At 38.3% G+C, this 26,033-nt stretch overlaps 1 protein-coding gene and 1 pseudogene across 3 annotated transcripts in view; one reads left to right on the plus strand and one right to left on the minus strand.

The window, feature by feature from the left end:
• Positions 1 to 8,938, minus strand: part of LOC306843619 (transcription factor HIVEP2-like) — a 70,712-nt gene extending 61,774 nt beyond the window's left edge. Inside the window, exons 1-2 of one of the 2 annotated variants that reach the window (XM_079375193.1) lie at positions 8,882 to 8,938; positions 5,158 to 5,226 (exon numbers count right to left, since the gene is read on the minus strand). The gene's annotated coding sequence lies outside the window, so the exon portion shown is untranslated. Of the gene's footprint in view, positions 1 to 5,157; positions 5,227 to 5,647; positions 5,785 to 8,881 lie in introns of those variants that run through there. The other variant, XM_079375192.1, reaches the window with a different exon arrangement.
• A 12,126-nt stretch (positions 8,939 to 21,064) lies between these two features.
• LOC306843973 (androgen-induced gene 1 protein-like) overlaps positions 21,065 to 26,033 on the plus strand; it is a 42,930-nt pseudogene continuing 37,961 nt past the window's right edge. The window contains exon 1 of the transcript in view: positions 21,065 to 21,339. The product of the transcript in view is annotated as an androgen-induced gene 1 protein-like (transcript). The remainder of the gene's footprint in view (positions 21,340 to 26,033) is intronic.

The raw sequence follows: 26,033 nt of genomic DNA on the forward strand, positions 1-26,033 counted from the left end.
CCATGTGCTTTGCCTACGGACACACGCCGCTCACCTCGCCTCTGTCTGGCTGCAGGAAACAACAGTGTGCATGCTTGTTGTCCAATCCTGAACTGTTCAGTTTATGGGAGAAGTGATGCCCGATTCTTTAATTTACTGACTCAATAGACCCTTTGCATATTTCTGGGGTTCCCAGAAGCAGAAGTCATTACAGTCGAGTAAACTTCTACAGTGTTAAATGTAATACTATTTTTGTGTTCCCATTTGCTCCAATAGAATTGGAAGAAAAATCTGTGAATAATAACCAAGTCTCAACTTGTATGGATGATATTTACAATATTTTTATACTTCTATGGTGCTTTTGTGTGTTTTTTAAAGCTTGAAAGCTCCAGTTCGCATTCATTTCAATTTCACAGACATTAGTCAAAATATCTCCTTTTGTGATCCATGGAAGTAAAGAAAGTCATAAAGGTTTGGAACTACAAGAGAGTGTGAGTAAATGATGACAGAGTTTTCATTTTTGGGTAACAGCTCCGTTAACTTATTTTCCGACCCACAGACAGTGTATCTAACGTAGCATTGTTTGTTAGAGAAAGGTGCACTGCATGCGTGGTTGCTCGTAAACGGTTTAGGTGAATGAGTATGTGTGTGCTCGTTGGTGCATACGTACGCGTTTCCGTGTGTCTTTGTATAACTGTATGTGTGTGTGCGTGAGTGGGTGGGTGCTCTATTTCTGATCAGATGAAACACCTGCACATACTATTGTTCTGCTTGGGAAAGATGAGACTAGTTTTGGTCCCATGTGCTTCATTCTTTATGTGTGTATGTGTGCGAGGAACCTTTGTTTCTCTGACCCAATACACTGTTGTCTTTTTTGCTGTTACCTAATTAGTCAGCAAAGAGCTCATGTAATCTAGTGACATGTCTAGCGGCGTAATAAATTCTTAATGTACTGAATCGATATAGACAGATCAATCAGAGCAAGGGTTGAGGGTCAACAGTCTCCCGTTGTGTTGAAATTCACTCGAATGTAGACGTACTGTATCTCCATTCATCCTCACACATGCTGCTTCCTGCTTTTATTCTTTTTTCTCTGTCTGTTACTCTCTCTTCTAAGCTCCACTAATGCAGCTTCTCTATCCATCTGATTCCGTCAAGGACAAAGCACAGTTCTGATAGGTTCCCATAGTAACAGAGTATGTGTTGCTGCTTTAGGGGGTTTTGTGCATTGTCTTCTTCGGCGGGGTTCATATAAAAGCTCTGGGCTGACCAATAGTGCTCGTTTCCCTCAACCTTGAGCCGTCGACGCGACCTGGAACCCCTGCGGCGGTTCAGATCATAAGCAGTCATCTCAACGTTGTATATCAGGCAGGTTGCGCTCTTCTGATGGGCGAGACCCTTCATTAGCATAATACACGCAACTGCTGACAGGGAAAGATTCGTATAATCATCATGCACAGTGTTTTTGCTGTACCGTGTGTTTTACTAAGTCGATTGCTCATACTTGACCGCCTCCTCCACTTAAGGGCTAATGGACGACTAAATGTATCAAGGAAGGATTTAAGTGATATCAGATGGCATAAAGGAACTGTAAACAGGCAGTGCATCTGGGTAAATTATGTTGTACTACCTACAACTATGTCTAAGAGATGGAGTTTGTTTCATAGTGCACACTGTAAGACTGACATCTCCATACAAACATTTAAATTAATATTATATTTGATGGTTTGACATTTGAAAATGAAGAAATTACAGGTAATAAAATCATTATTATTACTTTGATTTTTTATTTAACAGTAAACCTACAATAGTAATATTTCCTACACTGTTTTAGTAATGTTTATATACATACATATATATATATATATATATATATATATGTGTGTGTGTGTGTGTGTGCATATATATATATATATATATATATATATATATATATATATATATAAAAACATTACTAAAACAAAGATTAAGTAAATACAAAGTAAGAGACTATTGTAATTTCACTCAAATAAAAATTCTTCTTATTATTAGTATTATTAAAACTTTTTTTTAAATCATGCAGCCTTATTTGAAAGTGGCCAGTCAATAAACCTGAAAATCCTCACTTTCAAAAGACAACAATATGCACATCAATGTGATTTTAATCTTTTAAAAAATTATAATCATCACTTACTAATTTTCTTTATTGTGAAGTGAAATCTAATTTGCCATGTAAAAATTATGAGAAAAAATTCTAGAATATTTTTTAATGAAAAGCTATAGATTTCTGCTTTTAAATCCTCAAAAAAAAAATTTTTTTATTAAAAAAAACAGCATTATTCCACAAATGCTGTTGATTAAGCTGAAACCAGAATATTTCTTAAAAGACACTAAATTTAATGTATGCAGTCATGTTGCATGCACTTTAGCTTTACACAGCTAATTGCCAACATTTCAAGCAAGAGAGCTTGTGGATGTTTTAGCCCTGACTTGATGAAAAGGAGTCAAATAGTTCAATCCCTCACTCTGCTTGCACAATTTCATTCAGTTGTTCATTGCTTTCTCTATATTTGGGGCAGAATGTGCACCTGATGGCCATTCAGAAAGATTTCAAACAGCATGCGCTGCGAGTTGGCTACAATCAGGGGGGGTTTTTTGTCAGACTAATTGTAGACTTTAAACATTAAAGAGCTGTAAGGCAGGAAGCATGTCTCTTCCCAGAGAACTGTGGTCACTGCATTGGCAGCTCTGACCTTTTTGCCTTGGATGGAAGATGCCTGACCTGATAGCCCCTCAATAGGGTGAAAAGTGTCATGCACTATAGGGACAAACACCTACATATACACACACAGGTCAGGCGATACCCTGACCGCGACCATTTTCTGAATAGGAATCCATAACAAAAATCCTCCATTGCCACATTTAGCTGAAAAACACTAACAGGTGCACAGATTGCCTGTAAGAATTAGTTGTAATGGCTGACTTGTCATTACCGGACTGTTGAGCATGCACATGCTGGTCAAAAGTTCAACTAGTATTCATGGGTGGCACTAACGTCACAAGAATGTCATTTCGAAAGAATGTTCGAAAATATTTTTCAAAATGCCTCAGCATTATTTACTCAACCAAAAGTCATTTTAGTAACACGCACAAAAAAAATGCAAACGCTGACAATGCTGATCATAATAATGGGCTGAAAAATCAGTTAAAATGTAGATGGCAGAGACAAAACTAAAAATGTGACCAGTGTAGACTGATTAATGAACAAATGACTCTTGAGCTGCTGATTTTTAGTGAATCAAATCAATGAATCAAAAATATACAGTGTAACTAGTTAGTTATTAGTGATTAGTTATTCTAATTGCTATAAGCCAGTACTTTTTATTGAATCAAAAACATACAGCATGAGCAATGTAGTCTGATTCCAAAAATAAATGATTCTTTTGAGCTGGTTCTTCAGTGATGTGTTGAATCCATCTGAAACACTGCCCTGCCCTGTATAATTAATAGCATTAGCAAGAGAGAGTTTCTTTCATTTTCACTGAAATATACTCAAGTGAATCTGAATCTGAATCTGAATCAAATAAAGCAGCTTTGAATCAGGAGATATGCATCGATATCTAGCCATACTCAGCACACCAATCTTCAGGTTTCCATATTATTTGGCATGATAATTCACTTCAGAAGATCGCATTATAAAGCATAAATCCAAATGCTAAATTTAGTCCAAATGTTAAACTATTTTCCATACTCAAAGCATCCTTACCCAAGTTCCTGTCATTACCTTTGTTATTTTGACCCACTTATAACTCATCGCTTGCATGAAAGAAGACTGACAGCATGACCTTTTGACCTCTCCATGCCCACCACACTCACACGCCCTGAGGTAAACAAGGGCAAATGCATGCCACTCGGAAGAGGGCAACGACCGCCTGACTGTCGTACAGCTGCCTTTCTTCCAGGAGCCGCATGTTTTTCCAATTAGCACAGCGTATGATAACCAGAAGGCATTTTACTGTCACCTCAAATCAGCAAAGAGCATAAAAACACTCCTAGCCAATTGGAGTCAAGAACAATCAAATGCCATTTGACCCAATGTGATACACATCGGCACGACAAACCCTCTCAGCCTTCCACATCGAAAACCAAAATATTAAAATCTGTTACTCAACATTACCTGAACTTTACAGACTAAACACAAACACTAAAGTTCAATGACTTGCCTGTTTTATCACCCCGAGCAAACTGTGGTTACATCACCAGACTGCTTCAGGCATGGATCAACATTTGCCACCCACAATACTCTAGTCCAGACAGACACAACAGTTCACACTCTACCTACGGCCCAGTGCTAACCACCGAGCTCCACATCGACAAACACACACCATAACAGACGTGACGGCACCACACCCTGTATCAACCAACACACGTTCAATTTACTTTTACACACTCTTCTACAATTTGCTCAAGGTAGTTGGTCCCTCAATTTTGTTGATCCACTGGCAGGCTTGTGTGGTGCCTGATGCTTATCATCGTTTTATACGTCTATTTTTACGGTGCAAACTATGTACGGTCACAAACATCTCTTTGTATCCTGAGCATATGGTTGAGGTAGCCTGAAAGAAAGAAAAACAGAGGAGGTCTGGCCTACAAAAAGAGTGGCACACAACAGAACATATACAGTACATCAGGCCTACCTCAAAAACCTCCACTAAAACAATGCATGCACTGAAGATGACTGTATTCTAAAATAGATTAGACAGTTCGTTTTACTTTTACTATTTTCAGTTCCTCTTTTCGATTCCAGTCCACATATTCGCTCTCTTTGTTATCTCAAACTCAACCCTGAAGAAAGTTGACTGCAAGTTCATCAAAAGCGACTGAAAATAATGAGAGGCGAGAAATACTTCCCAAATCGGTGAAGATATTCATCATTCTTATAATGAATAATTAGCCCAACTCAATTACCTGCTCATTAATTATTCAGCCCTATTAACAAAGCTCAGAAACTGCAGTTTAAAAAAAGCGTGATAGGTTTCGGGTAACACACCCTTGCGCAAACATTTCTGGAGATGCTTTACCAAGCACACAGAAACCGATGACGTCACTGCTTTACAAACTTCAGATTGATGCAGCTGCAAGCATAGCATAAACACCTGTACTAATTTTGCCACAACGTATCTCAAACACATACTGTACCCTGTGTTTGGTTTTCTTGTCCTGACGGTCCCGGGAATCTAATCCAGGTACACACCCTCCTCACACACCCTGTTCAGAAAGAGAAAAGATAATGTCATTAGTGTATGCAACACTGGTTTTATTAAAGCACAAACGCACCAACAAAATATGTACAGCAGTGTTCAATCTGCCAAGTCATCTAGTGCACAAGTTATCTATAATCGGACAAGGTATCTGTATTGAATCACTACACATTATCAGCAAAGGTATGTCAGTGGGTTAACAAACTTGTTCCCGTAAGCTACTGAACTTGTGCAAATCTGTTCAGCATCAGTCAGATCCCCTGTCAATGCCCACTAACCAGCTGTCACTTCAGCCTGACCCCATATAGGACTTAAAAACAAGCAGCAAGAAACCACAAGCCACAGCACAACCAGCATTTCTTTACTTTCATTCTCATTCTTTTTCACTGCTCCTCCACAATCTCTCCCTGCCGGGGTCAGTTGCTCACCTGACATGGCATCCTTCAGATCCTCAGGGGCTCCGAACCTCCTTCCTCTCTGCTGTGGCAGTCGCGCAAGCCCGTGCAATTACCCGTGCTCTGCGAGAAGCTATTTCCCTACCGCTGTCTGCAGCCTTCTCTCTCACTCTCTCTCTCTCTCCTCCCTCCCTCCCGCACACTCTTTCTTTTGGTTGCTCCCACTCCTGCTACCTTCACTTGCTCAGAGAAAGGAGCAAAAGAGTGAAAAAAACGATCATGTTTCTTCGGCGTCAGCAGATGCTCTCTGATTGGCCGGATGGTCCGAAGGAGGTGTCAGCCACGGTGATGGCTGCAGGCATTAAAATAGCTCTTGCCTTGCCCTGCTGCTGCAGAAAACGAAAGAAAAGAAGGGCAGGAGAGCGAGTGACTAACTATTTTTCAAAGCAGGAAGGAGGGGAGGCCGCGAGTATTTCCTGTTGTGCAGCTGAAGCGAGCGAGGACGTCACGCGCAGCATTCACACTCTGGCGGGGTGTCAACACAGACGCCGGCGCATCTGGACACTTTCAAGACAGCCTCAGGATTACAACACACACATGAAGATTCCTCCCAGCATCTATACCGGATTCAGTTTAACACTGAGTGTTGTGAGTGAGAGAGCTAGTTTTATTACTGCCGTGAAATAGTAAGTATTACTGTATAAAATGTTACGAGAACATTAAAACCACATTAGAAGCACCTTCGCAATCGCTCATCTCTGAATCGGCCCCAAGTATGTAGCTACTCCAGATCGTATTTTCCTCCTTAACCTTGTATTCTCGAGCAGAAATCCAATTATGTAACCTGAAGCAACAGGTGGAAAAGCACAACCCAGATGCTGGCATCCATTCTGTCACACTGTTTAAGCGGTGATACGCCTCAACTGTTTGCTTCCATACCAGCACCATGAGAACAAATCCTTCCCCTCATCATGCACACAAAAACAACAGTCGCCCACTGCACAATTTAGCATTTAACCACAACTAGTGCATGCCAGTTTTCCTGTACCAAACAGCAAAGCATGCTGCCAGCAACCAACCCCAAGGTCATGGGTTCAAGCGATTAAGTGTATACCTTGAATGCAAAAGCTGCTTTGGATGAAAGCATATGCTAAATGCATAAATGTAAACGCAATATCAGTTCGCAGTTTGTTACAAAATTAGTTGTAGAAAGAATTATTACTCAGAATTTGCTAGCAAACGTCACAAATAATTACAAAGTAACTGACAACTGAACATGACATTTTTAAGTAGAAAGATCGAAATAGGCTAGTATTTTCTTTTCAAATGTACGCCAATAATCTTTATTTACAATTTTAAACGAAAAGATGTACCAGAGACCTTGAGCCAGTTAAAATGGCATGAGCTCTAAAAGACTTGGAGCCAGTGCCTTCTGTAGCCAATGACAGTGTGGTTTGACTAAGTGCTAGAGAGTGACCTTTGCCTTCCTAATTTAGTGCTGAGTGTTCTCTGCATTTAATGGTTCGGCTTGCACCAGGGAACAGGCTGTCACAAAGAAAGCTTGTTTAAATTCCCATCAAAGTGGCACTTAAGAATTTGAGGCCTTTGAATATGCTTCCCTAATTCCAGGAACCCATTTGTTTATGTTGGCATTACTGAATGAAAGCCATTTCGAGAGGTGAATCATAAATGTGTGTGCGTGTGTGTTTAAAGTGAGAACATAAGGTGTGTCAGTTTACCTTTAAAAGCGACTTTCCATCAGAAACAATTACAAAGAATTTGCCAGAAAGCCTAGATGTGTCAAAGCTCAACACGGAATCAATGTGATTGATTCTGTTGTGGAAAAAATGCGTAAGGACATTTGTCAAAGCTCCAACTCTGTCTGTTGCTTCTTGATGGATAGAACCCAGGTGATGGAAAACAAAATTATGTTTATGTATCATATGTCAGTGTCAGGAAGAGATACGGTGGGTGTGTTTATGCATTGCACTGGACATATATATCAAGCCAGTGCAAAGGGCACTGGCTTATGTATTTGGCATAGTCAAATAAACTAATTTGCCTGATGGGTTGTAAATACTTGGCTACACCCTTGGCCCTGTCTCTGCTGGTGTGCTTGCTTGTTACATAACCCTACTGCCTATTCCTACCGGACATACAATATATAGTATCTTATATTAATCATGGAAGAAGAGAACAGTAAACATTTTTCACAAAAATGCTTTCCTGTAGCTCAAACAGTAGAGCATGGTGCCAGCAACGCCAAGGTCATGGGTGTGATTTCCAGCGAAAGCAAGAACTGAAAAGAAAAAAAAATGTAAATGTGTACCTTGAATGCAATGTAAGTCACTTTAGATGAAAGTGTCTGCATAAAGGTAAATGACAGAAAGATTGTGGTTCACAAAATGACATCAATATAAAACATTAAAGCAAAATGCTGCTCCCTAAACAGAAAATCATTGTATATTTTAGAAATGTCCTCAGCAAAGCTATATATATGACCTAAAATTTCAGGATACTTTAAATATTTATCTATAATAATAGTATAGCCTCCAACTAAGCTTTAACATGTAACTGCTGCTTGCAATATGTGTGTGTGTATGCATGTATGTTTTGCATAAAAAAAATAACAAATAGCTTAAATACAGTATTAGAGCTGTCAATTTGGAAAGTTGTGAAACGTTTTATATTAATACATTAACATTCTTCAGTATGCATTTTTTTAATGCAATATATGTTGCCACATTACAAATTAAATAAATAATTGTTCCATCCTATCACAGCATGGTCATGGCAGGTGCCATCCGATTTAAACAACAATAGCTTGTCGAGAGTCTCCCTAAAGGGGCCCTTCACTGACTGAGAGCGCGTCATGGAACATTCCCGGAACGAGCCAAAGTCCCACCCACCTTCTCTCCTGCTCACACACATACACGCGCACAGGCGGTGTGCATGAAAATACAGATCACAACATTACCCATGCTGAACAAAACGAACGGTCTACAACAACACAAACAGCACAGACCCTTCAACATTAATGACATCCGCTTTCAAGTTAGCGATTCGTGTCTCTTTTCGCACCGGCCGTGCAAATTCCTTAGGATATTACGCAATATTCACTATCTCCAACCAGGCAAACGGGGTATTCCCCACATGTCCCAATAAGCGGAGGAGACCCATCCGCACCCCATTCTCGCTCAATCGCGCTTTCAGAAGAATATCACTCCCTGACATTCTAAGAGCAAAGTGTACAAGACTAGAACTTACCGGTAGAACGTTTTCAAATCCGCCCACAACATTCCAAAAGATTGTCAAACGCCACTGTCGCTTCCAGCTCTGACTGACACAAATTATCAGTTCAACTCGAATTGTGGCGCAACGACAACGCTGCAGACGCCAGGTGTTGCAGAACAATGTAGTGCGTCTTTGCTTCAGGAAGAGATGAAAGTGAGTTAGTTCGCTTCGACTGGGGGGTAGACGGGGTTATTCCAAGCGTCGCTTCCCAGAATAGAAAAGAGAGAGAGAGGGAGAAGGACAGAGAGAATCTGCGCGTGTGTGTGTGTGTCAGTGTGATTGTGACGTCAACGGATCCCCCAGCGCGCGTCCCCGTGGAGCTGCAGGGGGGGAGGGAGGGAGTGGGGTTGACCGAGACTACCCGCCTGCCTGGCCTCTAGCTTTTCTTGATAGAGAAGGGAACTCCCTTGGTGAAATTTCTCCAGAACGAGCTCCTCTGACTCCAAACCGCGACAGATGTCTTGTGTTCCTGCAATTTGATGCATCAGGGCAGGGCGAGAACGCGCGGTGACATTAGGTCTACTTGACTTGCACATCACACTAGAGTAAAAGAGACGTCATTTTGAAATGCCCTGAGAAGTATTCCTAAATGACAAATTTAGATTTATAATCAGTACCCAGGTCTAGATGTTATCATCCACGAACAACTGCTCAATAGCCAGCATCACATTTTTCTGTTTTCTCCTCGAAAATCATGGCAGTGACCTGCTTTCCCTGCCTCCATGCATGACACATATTGTTTAGGAAAGAAAAACTGTAGGTGGTAAATCTAGAGACACCTAGTTCTGCATCATTGACAGTGCACACACACACACACACAGGTTTGTTTCTGTGAATTATGGGGACTTTCCATTGACTTCTATTACTTTTATACTGACCATACAATATTTTCTATCCCATAACCAAACCCTAACCCTAAATCTATCCCTTACAGAAAACCTGTTTGCATTGTTACACTTTCAGATAAACATCATTTACTATTTTTAACCATTTTTTTCCCTCGTGGGGACCGCAGGCCGGACATGTAAAAAATGTCAGGTTTTACTATCCTTGTGGGAGCAATTAATAAGTTGATTACTTTCCAATATTACTTAAATGCCTCAAAATGCAGGATTTTTCTGAGTAAAGGCTTAACCATAAGTGTAAAATTATATACATGTAAACATGGTCATTGTTCACGTGTATGTAGGCTTGGTTTGGCCCCAAATAAAGATGGACTGTTAAAGGAGACTATTTTATTTTTTACTATTTATAATTTTTTCTTAACTCTATAACCATACTGTTCAATTCTTGTGTGCGCATGAGGGGCCTCGTTTATAAAATGTTGCGCAGAAACCATCCTAAATTTGATCTTACGATCTTCTCTCAATATGCATACGTGTGATTCATAGAATGAACGTACGCACAGAAAACGCATGTACGCCTCTCTTTCAGATGTGAAAACTATGAACCGCAAATGATCTTGAACTTGCGCGCAACTGAATGACAAGAATACTCGGACAACAAATAGTGTGTACGCTAAGCACTTTTCCACGTAAAAACCTTGTAAGGACGGTAAAAGCTTGAGGGAAACCAAAATGAACAAAAGCTTGTTAGAGGCTTTAGTTCAGGGCTAGGAGATAGAAATTATCATTAGCGTACTACAAAATCAATAGAAATCAAGGGAAAGTCCTGTTCGTGGTATGAAATGTGCATGTTTGTCTTGCCAGGAGTGGTGCATCTGTTCTGTATTGTGTAAAATGGATTACTGGCGAAGTTAGAGTGGCTTACATTTCCTTTAAGGAGCTTGTGATCACATCAGCTGTGACCTGGAGTTCCCATCACATTGGCAATAGGGAGCTCCTCTGTAATCCTCAGCAAGGGCATCCCCAAAGAAGCACTGGCATCTGAGTCACTCAAGCATAATTGACAGCGCACAGACATAAATCAGCATTGCCGGACAAGCTTAGACAGCAGAGTCAATGGTGCTTTCCCGCAGGAAATAAAGAGGAAATGGAAATGTCTGCACTTGACCCAAAGGGAATTTATCAAGTCATCTTGTTGCACTGGTTGGCGTTTACTGATTGCGAGTGCCTGTGCAGGTGTCTGCGTGTCTTCAGCGTGCAAAGTAATTTTCTCAAGGACACCAAGGGTGTTCCCAGCAGCACAGAGCAGTTCTCAGTTAATTATCGGTGGACCAGATAAAAACACTGCTCCATGCTATTATAGATGTTTGAATGTCATGAATCACAATGCACTTTTATTTCCCAGAAGTGATCACCACTAGACATTCCTAGAAGCAAATCATAACTCCCATGACTGTTATCACTGAAACATATTCTCCTCCGCATCTTCATTTATATACTTTGTTTATATATGTTTGAGAAATGTTACATTAATACAGATGTAGTAGCTTTACACTTAATTGCTTACAAGCAAGGAAATGAAGGGAGGGTCTTTATATCTGTACGTGCTGTTGTGCCACAGCTCTTTGTTTGTGAATGTGTGCATGTACATATTTGTGTGTGTGTGTGTTTGTGTTTAATCAGAAGTAAGTACTGGTATTAGCAAGAGCATGACTGACTCATTCTGAGATGTTTGTGTATTTTACCTTGTCAAGTTTTATTTTTTTAACCACCAGTGACACCAGCAACCAACAACTACCTGATCGGCTGAGAAAACAACAGTAGTTAATGAAAGACAAATCAAAAGCTGTGAAAATGAACTCTAAAAGACGTGTCTGTAAAATCACCAACAACTTCCAGAAAGCTGGGGTGATGCTCTGACAATCTACTGTCCTCAGGAGACTTTGACACAGAATTACAGATGCTACACAGCAAGATGCAAACCTCTGACCAGCACCAAAAATAGAAAGGCAAGATTAGAGTTTGCAAAAAAGCACAAAGGTGAGCCAGAAGAGTTTTGGAACTGTGTTTATGGACCGATGAGACAAAGATGAACCTTTATCTAAGTGATGGGAAAGCAAAAATGTGGAGAAAAAAAGGGAACTGCAAATGAACCCAAGCAGACAGTCTCATCTGTAAAGCATGGTGGAGGTGGTGTCATGGCATGGGCATGCATGGCTGCCTTTGGAAAAGGCCCTCTCAACTTTACTGATGACTTAATGTATGATGACGGTAGCAGAATGAATTTGGAAGGGTACAAAACCATCTTGCCTACCAATATTCAAGAAAATGCCACCAGATTCATTGGGAAGTGCTTCATATTGCATCAGGACAATGACCCAAAACACCCTGCCAGTTCAGTCAAGGAATTTATTAGGGCAAAGAAATGGAAAGTCTTAGATTGCCCAAATCAATCTCCAGATTTAAATCGATTGAACATGAATTTCACCAGCTGGAGAGGAGACTGGGGTGGTGATGGCGCAGTGGATAAGACACATGCCTTTGGTGTGAGAGACCCGGGTTCGAATCCACTGTGAGACACCAATGTGTCCCTGAGCAAGACACTTAACCCCTAGTTGCTCCAGAGGCGTGCGACCTCTGACATATATAGCAATTGTAAGTCGCTTTGGTCAGAAAGCGTCAGCTAAATGAATAAATGTAAATGACTAAAGGCAAAAACTCCCCAAAACAAGCAACAATTGGGATTGGCTGCATTAAAGGCTGGGAAAAGCATTTCAAAGGATGAGACCAAGAGTCTGGTGATGTCTATGGGTCACAGACTCACTGCTGTGATTGTGCGCAAGGGATCTGCAACTAAATAATAGCTTTTAATCTTTTATATCTGCCTTATGTTCAACTGTCCCAATACTTATGCTCACATCAATGAGTGGGACGAACTCTAGAAGTGCTCATCTTTTTATTTGGTAAAATATGTGTGTTGAAACGGCTAATAATAAAATGTGTCATTCTGTAGTTTTGTCTCATATTCATCTTTTAATCATATTTGCAAATGTCTTGATTCCACAGCCAACAGAGCAATTTTGTCTTTACTGTTCCAATACTTATGGAGGGCACTGTATATATATGACACAGAGGAATACAGCCCAAGGCTGTAACTGTTTCTTCAGTTGAGATGGTGTAATATTGCTTCAACAGCAGTCATCCTGCCAGAGCTTACACAGAGAGATATGCCTCTCCCTCTTCCACTCCTAGGTTTACCCCTGGTAATCTTTGACAATTGTGCAACTTTCACATCCCCGTGATTAACCTCATACTCAGCAACATGTCATTCTCAGGAATCCCAGAGCTTTCTTTCTGCTCTTATAGCACTGCTGGGAAATTACATAAGAATATGTTACACTTGACAAAGGTCAGGTTGTCTGTGCGATAAGGCAGGGCACTAATGTGTGAATCCTTGCCAAAGAAATCCTTTCATCTCATGTACCTAAGCTGTAGACCGCCCTGTAAAACTGACAAAGGCCTGGCAAGTGGACACACCTAAAGTCTCAGAGTCCATACCATTTCAAATACTCCTTTGTTGGGTCTGCTGACTATAAAGAGAATGCCACTATGATTCATTCTTTTGTTACCTGACATGCTTTCTAATGAATCCCAAATCTTAAATTAATACCTGTTGAAAGAACATCAACAGTGTCATTAAATTCATCTTTATCATTTAGTTTTTTTCAGATACTAAGATTTTATCTTTTGAAATATAGCAGTTTGGAAATCGGTGTCAAAGGTCATTTTCAATGGCGGTCATACTGTAAAAAGAGGAGCTAGTTTGAGGAGCTGCCTCAAGACCTCTGCTGGTTAAGAATGATATTGCATTGTCTTCTGATCAAATTTTGGCAAACTTATTTTATTACTATAGGTGATGTTTAAAACATCATTTTAATTATAAAATGAAAAAATAAAATAAAGTCATAGCTGTCATATAAAGCACTACTGTTAAAAAAAAAATTGGGTCAGATTTGTTTTTTGTATTTTTTTTTATAGGATGCATTACATTGCTTGAAAGAGACAGTAAAACATTTATAAGGTTACAAAAGATTTCAAATAACTGATATTCATTTGAACTTTCTATTCATTAGACAAAAAAATCCTGGAAAGAAATCACTGTGACCAAAATATGAATTAGCATAAAATTAAAAAGAAAAGAGCAAATGTTTTCAACATTAATAAAAAGAAATGTTTCAGCAAATCAGCATATTTGATGCCTTCTGGACGATCAAATGGCACTGAAAAAAAATTGAGTATCAGCTGAAAATTCAGCTTTGCCATTACAAGCATAAATTATTTTTAAAATAGTATATTTAAACAGAAAACAGTTATTTTAATAGTACTATTCCACAATGCTATTGTTTTTATTTTTAATCTTATAAATACAGAGAATGATAAAAGCCTTACTGCCCTAAAACTTTTAAACATTTGTGTATATGAATAAAATAAAATATTTAATAATATGACATTTTACTAATTTCTTATAATATACCACTTGGTATTATGCCATATGCATTAGCATTTAGTTTGACCCCTAACTGCGTGGTCAACCTCTAGCAGTAGAGTACACTGGTGCCTTTTAATTACTTTCTTTTTCATGGTCAATATGACTTTCAGTGTGTGCTCCCTCATCCCCCAGAATGTATATCTCATTTTCCAGGACCCTGGAGACCGCACAGAGGCCCCTGCAAAAAGGCGGTTAACATGTTTTCATGAGATAAAATCGCAGTGATTGCGGATGCCTCCATCCCGTGAGACTAAAGCGCTGTGTTTGAAGTCAACAACTGACAGAAAGCGGTAAAACATTGATGCCTGGCAGAGCACAGGTTTTCCACAGTGTACTTGTCACACATGGATTCTGTCCTCTTGTTTTCCCACAGATCAGGAAGGACATCATTCTCACAATCAAAACGTTTGTTTTAACAGCTACTGGCCTATTTTTGACTTTTGCCTGTCTGTCTGTCTAATGCAGTTATATCCATATAGTCAATGTAAAAAAAAGCTTATCTAAATAAAGTCTCTTAATAGAAGACAACACAGTCGTATTGAAGCATGAATGCTGATATAGTCTAAAAGTCTACACCAATGAATAAAAATAACACTCTTGGCTGAACACTAAATTAAATCAATGAAAACAGTGTATCCATGACTCTGATATAAAACAAGACAATAACAGAACCACACAAGCGATTCTAAGATCCCAAAACGATATCTCCCTCCAAAGATAACCCAAAATTTTAAAGGAATAGTTCACCCAAAAATGAAAATTTGCTGAAAATGTACTCACCCTCAGGTCATCCAAGATGTAGATGACTTTGTTTATCATTGGAACAGATTCAGAGAAATACACTATTATATAATTTGCTCACCAGTGGATCCTCTGCAGTGAATGCGTCCCGTCAGAATGAGAGTTCCAAATATAATCCAATCCATAATCTATAATAACGCTTCCTCCAGTGAAAAAAGTCCACCCCCTGTTGTCCTCTTACATCAAAATCCACCAACATGTTTGTTGGGAACTCTTTAAGACTGTGCATATTTCTCTCTAAATTCAGACTAAATGACTTGATAAAGCAATATTATGGATAGAAGACTTTTAATTTAGTTGGAAGTGACGGTTTGAAGTTAAAAACATCTAAATGATGGATTTGTTTATTACAAACACACAGCTTGTGGATAACTTACATTACTTGTGGATTATTGTGATGCTTTTATTAGCTGTTTGGACTCTCATTCTGACGGCACCCATTCACTGCAGTGGATCTGTTGGTGAGCAAGTGATGTGAGGCTAAATTTCTCCAAATCTGTTCTGATGAAGAAACAAACTCATCTACATCTTAGACAGACTGAGGGTGAATACATTTGCAACAAATTTTCATTTTTGGGAGAACTATTACTTTCATTTAATCATTGAATAATTTATTTGCACTTTCAGTTACACACTAACAGCCTGAACGACTGATTCATGGTCTAAAATAAAAGCCAGTAAATACATATAAAAAAGGTTATGTGCTTTATTTCTAAACAAGAGTCTGGTGAGTGACCTGTTGCGAACAGGTAATGGAAAGACGTCAGCGTGAGGAGGCGAGTTATTCTCATTTAGTCATAACATCCAAAAGCATCTGCGTGTTATTATTGCTCATAATTCTGTTTGCTCAGCTCTTATGCTGTCATGGTGGATGTTTGCGCTTTCTGCACAATTTCTCTATCTCCAAACCAGTGAAAGTACAGTGTTTACACACCTCTCATCGGCCATCTGTCTTTTCACACGTCTCCATTATGGATACACACCTTGTGCTTTAAATATCTCTGCAGGTGTGTGTGTGTGATCTGTATATTTGGACAGACTGTGACCGCAGACCATAAACGATAATGATATGAAATGTGTGATGTGACTATAGAAACCCCACTGCTTTCGGTGAGCATTTTATACTGTATACACACTGTATCATTTATTGCTTGTCAAGATGATGATGAAAGCCGCCGGCACAGTAAACAACACTCAAATCTCTCAAAAAAGTCCACAGGGACAATTATAAACCTCACCACATGCATCATTCATTCTCAAGCAAATGGGCCATGAGAAAGAGGAAAGATACAGGATATGAAAAATGCATATTTTCAAGATTTTATTTTGAAAATATTTGAGGAAATGGCAACCTGTCAAATCATAAACATGATTTTGAACTGAATAAGACATTTGTTGATCAAAAATACAATGGAAACAGTTGTGATTACAATTTAAAATAACTGTTTTCTATTTTAATATATATTTATTTTTATCATGGCAAAGCTAAATTTTTAACAGCCATTACTTCAGTCTTCAGAGTCACACGATCCTTCAAAAGTTATGCTGCAGATTTGTGTTCAAAAACAACAGATATGCTACTCATGTGAATTTCACTACTGTACTTATAATCAAATTTAAATGTATCCTGTTTGCTGAAATGGAATTGTTGTACACAACACTGAATACCTGAGCTCTCAGCGAGCACAATGTGACCGCTGAAGCTCCTGCGGTCCTGCCAACCTCCATCCAAAAAGCTGATAATCTGTGTTGACGGTTTTTGATTAACCGTAGGACAGTTATGAAACCAAATTTGAATCTGGAGGCAATTGTAATGAATGAATAATATTTCCTCATTATCTGCGGGATTAGAGTGGGAGGTTTCTAGGAAGGGACATCTAATTGGCAGAACCAGGACAAAGGTAAGCAGGAGGCGGGCGAGCGGGCAGATGTGTGTTCGCTCTCTTCATTAGATTGATTGGGCAGACTTTGATGTCTGCAAACAAGTCCAAACATCAGTGCCCGCACCAGTGTTTGGTCCATAGCATTACGCTGTTGTAAACAAAACAACATTTTAATGAGACACTGATAGACTATTTATAGGCTGCTACAATGTCTTGCTGGTATACGTACGTAAGGGCAACTCAACCTAATTACTTGGGATCTTGTTGCAGATCTGACTAGAGATTGATAAGGGGGAAAGGGATTAGCATGACTTTCCCCACATGACCATAAATGTATCCAAAAGACAGATATATTGCTCTACGCGCCGTCTGTGAACTGCATTAAGACTTGCGGTTCAGTGTCTTAAACTCTCTTTTCAATTGTGGTTGAATGATGGTTGCCACTGCACATTTATTGGCTATAAGCTAGGCTATGAACTTTCTTAAGTTAACAGAAAATCGAAAGAGACATATAGAAAGCAGATCAGGCCAGCCACACAAGCCACAAGTCTATCACCTCAGCAGGCCTCTCCATAGTCCACTGCTTTTTCCTACTGCATTTACAAAAGGCTGTATTTCTTCATATAATTCATTATACACATGTTTGTTCTTGTATTACTTGATAAAGTTGAATAATACAAAGTTTTATGTGGCTCTCTGGTGTACGTGATTCTGAATGATTAATTGGAATGTTCAGTGTGAGAACGTTCCAAAAACAACTCAGTCATGATAATTCTCGTCCATTTGTCCATCTATTGTAGACAGCATAACTGATTATAAAGCCAGAAACATATGGGCTTTTCACACTGCACTTAACCCCAGGTTATCATTCTTCTAAGCTCCACTTTTAACCCCTGGTATAGAACCCTTACGAAAATTAACCATGGTTTTATTATAGTAAATGTAGTAATCATGTTTTGTGGCGTATTGATTACCTTTTGTATAACCACAGTTTTACTGCAAACACCACGGTTAAACTAAACCCATGGTTATTATTTGTGGTTAATATGTATGTGACAAAAAATAAATAAAAAATAAAAAATGCTATATTGATGTGCATGCCCAGTAGCCGCGGCTGTATCCCTTCTAACCTTAACCGTTATGAAACCCTGCGCTGGGCCTGGGTTAGCGCCGCTTTTGCGATGTTAACTCTGGGTTGCGGTGCCAAACACGTAAAGTTTAAAATAATTAGGTTTTTGAATGTTAAGGCTAAATGCCTAGCAGCAGACACCCAAATCGCAGGATTTCATTTACTCCGGGTTTAGAATGACCCAAGGTTAACTATTTTAAGTGTAAAAAACTCTATATTTAACACAAGTTTGCGAATGTATCTGCAATTTGGCCAGCAAATTATAGAAATTATTGCTAAATTCGAACAACTGACAGCAAATACAGTACGACTTCTGACCAAGACTTGAGTATTTGCGTAAAGAATGTTTCTGGAATAATGGGTTCTATTTGCTTATTCGTGTGACATATCATACTCATAATTATCATACTATTGATTGATTTGAGATATAGACATATAATAATTAAGCAGGATAATGTACAGTCAACTGGCCATTATTGCTAAATAAACCCTAAGAAAACCAAAACCAAAATAAAACAGACTGTCTGGCCTGACTGACTATATTATTTACTTAGCAAGCAATGTATTTCAAGTGTGAGATGGGGAGCCTAATCTGTGTTTTCAAGACTTTTGGCACTGAATCATACTAATAAACACACTGAGATCTACTCTTGCACATATATTGCACATGAAATCTGAACTTTGCATGTCTGAGAACTTGGGGCCAACTGAATGAGATGAAGTTTTGGGTTGCTGGTGGACCCACTCATCTAGAACCACATGCACATGTGTCTCACTCAAGTGCACTTACTGTGAACAAGTCTGCCTCAGCTCTGGAAACTTATGCACGTTCCCCACAGCTAACCACAAACTGTGGAGCACTCCTGCACTCTGGAAGACCTCATCAAACCCCACAGTAGGTGAAGAGCCTGCACAGCAGTCAGCGTGCTTTATATTTTCTTTGCATTTTCTCATTTTGCTCATGGGGCTCGGGTCGAGTTAGATAAATAAGAGGTTTTGAATATTTCAAGGGAAAAAAGGATTTTACACACATCAACTTCAGTGACCTGATTTGTTTAAGATATAAAAAGCAATAACATGCTGGTAATAAGTGGATTTGGCTGAGATAATATGGCATGTGAGTGACAGTAAGTCCAAACATAAAAGCGTCCAGCTTCATAACGCAATTTGAGATGTGACAGCTAAAACTGTGTATATTATGCATTTTATCCCTTGATTTGAAAAATAAAAAAATCATCCTGTCCTACGTAATATAGAGATAGTCCAGTATAGTCCAGGTTCCAGGAATCACACCAGCCCCTGCAATACTGCTATATGTGGAGGCAGGCATAGTTTTTTAATCCTCATTCCTCCATCCTCTTAAATGGCTAGTTCTGGGAACCATTTGTGTGCCTGTGGCAAGGGATTTTCCACTGTAAACCTCTTTGGCTGCCATATTGTATCATAATGCAGGTTTTACAGGGGCAAAAATTTTGTCTGCTACTGTCTGACATCTCTTAAACAGTGATGGACTCAAATGGCCAATTATAGGTTACTGTTCAGAAATGGGCCTGTGAGAAAAGGTTATGTTTTTGAAGGGTTATTTATGTTTCATAGTATTCTGGTCGCTACCTATACCTGGTAAGTATGTAAGTAAATAAATGAATAGCCTAAGTAATAAATAAAATAAAATAAAAATAGTGGAGTTGTAAGTTTTCACAAGGTAACCATCTCAGTAACCATAGGTTTTCGTAGGTCCAATTGGTCAAATGTGTACTTTTATGTGTATTTATGTGCTTTAGTATGTTGGTTTACTAAACACCACAGTTTAGGTCTTTAATAATGTCTAAAATATTGTTCATGGAATGTGTTTTTTCCCCCTGAAACATTAATATTACTAACCTTCAGAGAACATCAAAAGTAATTTTCTTATATTGATATGATAAATGATAATGTTATTCATTTAATGTTCATATATGTACACACACACACACAAGTTTGGCATCAGTAAGATTTTTTATTTTTTTAAAGATGTTTCTTATACTCATTAAGGCTGCATTTATTTGATCAAAATACAGAAAAAAACTTAAATTTTGTTAAATATTATTGCAGTTTAAAATAACACTTTTCTATTTTAATGTTCTTTCAAATTAAATTTATTCCTGTCAAGCAAAGCTGAATTTTCAGCATCGTTACTCCAGTTATCAGTGTCACATGATCCTTCATAAATCATTCTAATATGCTGATTTATAATCAATGTTGGACACAGTTGTGCTGCTTAATATTTTTTGTGACCTGTGATATTTTTTCAGGATTCTTTGATAAAAAAAAAAAGATACACTGCCCTCCAAAAGTTTGGAAACACCCCTGGCAAAGTGTGGTTTTGGACAATATCAGCATAAATGCTTATCAATGACCCCAAGCACACTACCAAGCTGTGCAAATCCTATTTAGAGAGGAAACAGTCAGCTGGCATGATGTCTGTCATGGAATGGCCTCCCCAATCACCCGACCTCAACCCAATTGAGCTACTATGAGAGGAACTGGACCGTGATGTCCGTAAGTGTCCAACAATCTTAGAACATATTTTTGTTATCTGGGTAATTAACTGCATCTTTTTTTCCACAGCCAATGACGGTGGACATTGCAATCATTTTTGTAAACATTTTTTATTTTTTTATTTTTTTTGTATATGAACATACACAAACTGGCGTCTCTGATGATAAACAGTAAACAGAAGTGTGACAACACAATGACCTACAACAGAGAATAAATGTTTCATCTAAACATTTTGTGCTATATTAGGACAGTAAACAAATCCAGAAAAAGATTACCCTAGTGAGAGACAAGCGAAAAGAACAAACAAAACAAATGCCCAAACTCAGTACTGGTGCTAATCAGCGCCTCCATACAACGAGCATGCGCGGACACAAAGAACAGCAATACGCGAGCTACTCCACACAGGCAGCGATGCTTGTTCCTATAGAAACAACCTCTCTCGCACATCCGCCGCCTCCGCCAACGTCTCCTCCTCCCCACCGCACTACAGCATCCCTCTGTCAACAGGATATTTCCCGAGACGGAAATACGACGGGGGAAGGAAAATGGCGCTCATCCCTTCACAGATTCTCAGAGTAGCGATACTCCTCTCTTATTTTTCCATCCTCTGCAATTACAAAGCCATAGACATGCCCGCGCATCAAACATACGGCGGTAGCTGGAAGTTTCTTACGTTCATAGATTTGGTAAGTGCATGTGCATCGTTCCCATGCATTGCCTGATGTATATGTATATGAGATCTCCATAATGCATTAAATAGACAGGCCCCTGTTATGCTGAAATATGCAGGTTCCTGCAAAAAGGAGTCCAAACGCCAACACAAATAGTCTTGCGTCATATTTACTGAGCATTAAACGTTAATCACATGACTTTTTAAATCTCTAATGATGATGTCATGCTTTTCATATCTCACATCCTCATTAATAATAAATCTTCTTCTGAAGGCTTGTGCTGAATTACCAGCAGTTCATAGGAGGACAAATTTACAGTTTTTATATACAAACTGAAGCATCATTTTCTTTTGTTCTGGCACCATAAGGGACCAGTCTGTTCGAGTAAATGCAGGTCAGCAACTGCATGCACGCACATAGGCATTGACTCTTATGACAGTCTGTGAGCCAATGACTCATGTTTTCCACATAAACAGCCCATTTTCTCCCCCTTTTTTGAACAGTAATTTTTAATAGCAATAAAAGTTGTTTTGTTACACTTCACATTTACACATCTGTTCCAGTGCTCTTTTTTTCATTCTTGTTTGGGAATAATCTCATGTAGAGATATTTTCTGTGCAGATGTGTTCGGATTATTGTGGATGGAGCTTTTTCAACCCTTATGCTGTTTCATAACACTTATGATGTTTTCTCAGAATCCTTAGTACTTATTTGAAATTGTAGCACACTCTAGTCAGTGCACTAAATTAGCATATTGGGCTCAGTATGTGTTTTTTTTTTTTTTTATCTGCAAGGATGCATTAAATCAAGCAAAGCGACAGTGAAGACATTTATAATGTTACAAGATATTACTGTTTCAAATAAAACTATTCATTAAAGTATCCAGAAAAAAAAAAGAAATAAGAAATGTTACTATATCTGCCAAAATAGCTGTACCCCAAACTTTCATTCAGATAAATGTACAAAAATGGTTATTTTAATAGTTTTTGTAACCTAAAAACACAGTGATGGCCGTTCATAAACTCTTTCATTGTCCATAAGCACAGAAAAACTAGACTCACTTTCACCTACAACCATAAAGAGATAGGGAAGTGATTTATTGTTTGTGTAATAGTATAATGATTAATTATGACAGCATATAAAGACCTCTGACACCACTCATAGCATGAACCTGGATGATGAGGCTGTGTGAAACTAATATTAGAACAGACGATAAACACATGTCACGTTCAGAGAGGCAGATTATCTCATCTTGGCACAAGAAATGCAAGTACGTCTGGATCAAATACTTGCACTCACTATCCACAACTGATCTACTCTACTGTAGCATCGTTGCATTTATTAACACTCTAAGTAACTACCATTGTGTTAACTGTGATTTTAGCCATTTATGTTTTCATCAGGCTTCATTAATTATTAAATACAGGGGTTCAGATTTGGCTTTCCATTCTCTCAATAGGACACTTGAGGAGCCTGGCATAGAACTGATCGCTCCGTGTCATACATAAAGTGCCTGGTCAAGCGTAGCCGAAAGCTTTCAGTGATCTGAGAATGAGATACCCACGGATTAATTAGCAGAGTTTAATTAGCACAGATGCACAGGTTTTCGGAGTGTGTCGTTACTGTGATGAAAGGCAGCCGATATTTTTGTGAGAGCAGTTGCTATGTTGCAAACGCTTTGTAACTTTAATTATAAAATCTTTGATTTTAAGACAAATAGGGGTGGGAAAAGTCTGTTCACAGTCTGAAATGGTGCATTTGAATGCATATCATCTGAACTACAATTGCACACCATTGTTTTATGACATTTATTTTATCATGAATGCTACATGTTATTACCTTAATTTTCTAAGACTGTCTTGCAAGCCACTGTTTCTGCAGTATACTGTAGTGGTCTGTTGTTTGATAAGAACTGAGGTTTCCTAGCCCAATTATTATTATTCCCAACCTCAAACAAGCAATTCACTAGATTTCATGGAGACTTAAGTCTCAGTCCAGGAATCCGTGTGGTTGTTTATAAGTACAAAATAAGACTTTGCATAGCTAATAAATGATTTTATGCCTCTATTAGCTTCATGTCCTTGCACCGTGGCTGTTTTTAACTCTCAAATGATATGAGAAAAGGATGAACGTCCATTTTTAGCTCAGCTAAAGCAAAGATCAAAAGCAGTAGTGAGGGTAGAGTAAGAAAAATAAATCGTTTAGGCGGCTGGGATTTAAGACTTTTCCAATAAAAGATTGGTTTTGGACTAATCGAACATTTATATGAAGCCTTAGCAGGGCTTCTCCTGTCTTCAGACACCAGGAAACAAATTTAGGAGCAGAAAGATAATGAGGAATGAAATATTAAAGAGTGCATTAATGGGAGACTTTTTCGCATGTTGGATATCTGTGGAGGAGATATAATAAAGAAACCCTCATAGTTCCATAATGTCTTTCCATCTTAAATTAATGTCAAAGCAATCTCCTAATGCTCTCACCACGAATGTTCACTAATGGAAAATGGGCTAAAAAAAAGGCATATTAGCCTAAGATGAGAAATAGGTTATGGAGGAAAGGTTGTGTATTAAATTATTCCAATGGCAGTTTTCTTGCAGCCTGTCATGCATTGTAACGTTTTAAAGCTTGTCAGCTGTATCTGTATATTGTTCTGTTTCCTGTGATGTGAGTTTGTTTGCTGTTGGAAAATGATGGCGCTTAGAAATACTCGTATTCTATTTTGAGACAACCAAAGATGAATGCATGGCTTTCATCAAGTTTCCCTTCAACTTCCCCTTGTGTTCCTTTTATAAGGCAGCTTTGATTTACATGTCAATGAGAGGCCTTCCAAAAAAAAAAAAAAAAAACACACACACATTGAAATTTTATATCATTTATTTATTTATAACAAAAATGGACCAAGCTACATCTCAGTCAGTTTTGCCTGCTCTTTTCAGTTAGGGCTTAAAGGAATATATTTATTTACCCTCAGACCATCCAAGATGTAGATGAGTTTGTTTCTTCATCAGAAATGTAGCATTACATCACTTGCTCACCAGTGGGTTATCTGCAGTGAATGGGTGCCGTCAGAATGAGAGTTCAAACAGCTGATAAAACTTTATAATAATAGACTTGGTCGGCATTGCTGGGAATGCCCACAAAAACATCATATCTGTTTATGCCATGGAGGAAAACAAACCATTCGAATTAACGTGCGGAGACCTTGTTAAGTGCAGTACTTTACTTTTTGTTATGATTTTGATTGATTTTTGCTTGGTGCAATGCCGAAAAGTTGCTGTATGGCGTTCTGTACCTCTAATAAGTAAAAAAAAAAAAAAATGATCTGAAGATTTATATACTGCTGAATAAACAGACGGAGGTAGCACAATCTGAGCGGGCAGCACAAATCATCAGAACACCTACAGCAGTTATGGATATACAACGCACATTACGAAACATATCAAGCTTAATATTCATATTTATATGAACTCTAAATAGGCTACACTACTTACCCTGCAATGACCTGTCAGTAGGCTTTACAGTAACCCTCTTTCACATCACAACCAAATAAATGTCACTCCCTGATATTTTGTGATGTAAATGTCATAATCTATTAAAACATTCATTTCTTATTATTATTCACAATCCCTTACAAAAATTAACAATGGTTTTACTATAGTAAATGTACAGTAAGCTAACCATGTTTTTGGGCATTTTTATTATAATTGTAGCCTATAACCACAGTTTTACTACAAATAATGGTTTAACTACTGTATGGTTAGTGTAGCAAAACATGTCTAATTTGTTTTTACCATGGTTTAACTATAGTAACCATGTTTTTTGGTTGTAACCATAATTAATTTTCATAAGGCATTCATTTAATTTTCACAAGGCATAAGGTTAATTTTCATAAGGCATATTTTCATGTTATTATATATCGTTTTATTTTACGGCATGTATTTGTGAAAGAATAACGCGGTGCTATTCAAGGCACTTCAGTGGACCTTTAATGTTACTTATATTTTGTCAATGTTAAAATGATTTTTAATATACCAATAAAAAAGTAAGACAGCCTTTTACTCAAAATTAAGCAAAACAAAATGGCAAATGTTTACTTTCACAAGCCGTCACGTATAGGCTTGCAGTTAGCTGTCTCTTGCCTGGAGACTCAATCACACTGTAAAAAATCAAAAGTTGAGAAAACTCAAAAATCTCCTACAAAAACCAGTTGAGAAAACTCAAAAATCTGCTGAAGCTGGTTGCCTTAAACTTTTAAGTTCCCCCAACCTTTTTTTTTTTTTTACAATGTGGACAATCCAACCCAAAACAGCTCAGTTTTTCTATATATCTTGCTCTGTCGAGCGGCAGAAATTATTTTATTTAGGCCATTCTGAGTTGACAACACCATGCTTTTCCAATGAGGGGGAGAGGATTGTTTTCCCCCCCGCAGCTATGACATGACACCAAGTCTATCCACAAGTAATCCTCATGACCCCAGTTTAAATCTCTCACATTTTGACTTTTTGAACTCTTGACGGCTAATATCTTAAAAGTTATACAGTGAAATATTGTTAAAATTTAAAATAAGGTTTAATTTATCTTACAATGTCTTTGTCACAATGCAAAAGTCAAAATGTCACATCATTGTTCTTAGAAGTTGCATTTACAAATCTGATGGGACCTGTGACCCATTTCTTCAGGGTATACTACATTACCTTTTCCTAACCAGT

Source organism: Barbus barbus (assembly GCF_936440315.1).
Source record: "Barbus barbus genome assembly, chromosome: 24".
Classification (NCBI taxonomy): Eukaryota; Metazoa; Chordata; class Actinopteri; order Cypriniformes; family Cyprinidae; genus Barbus; species Barbus barbus.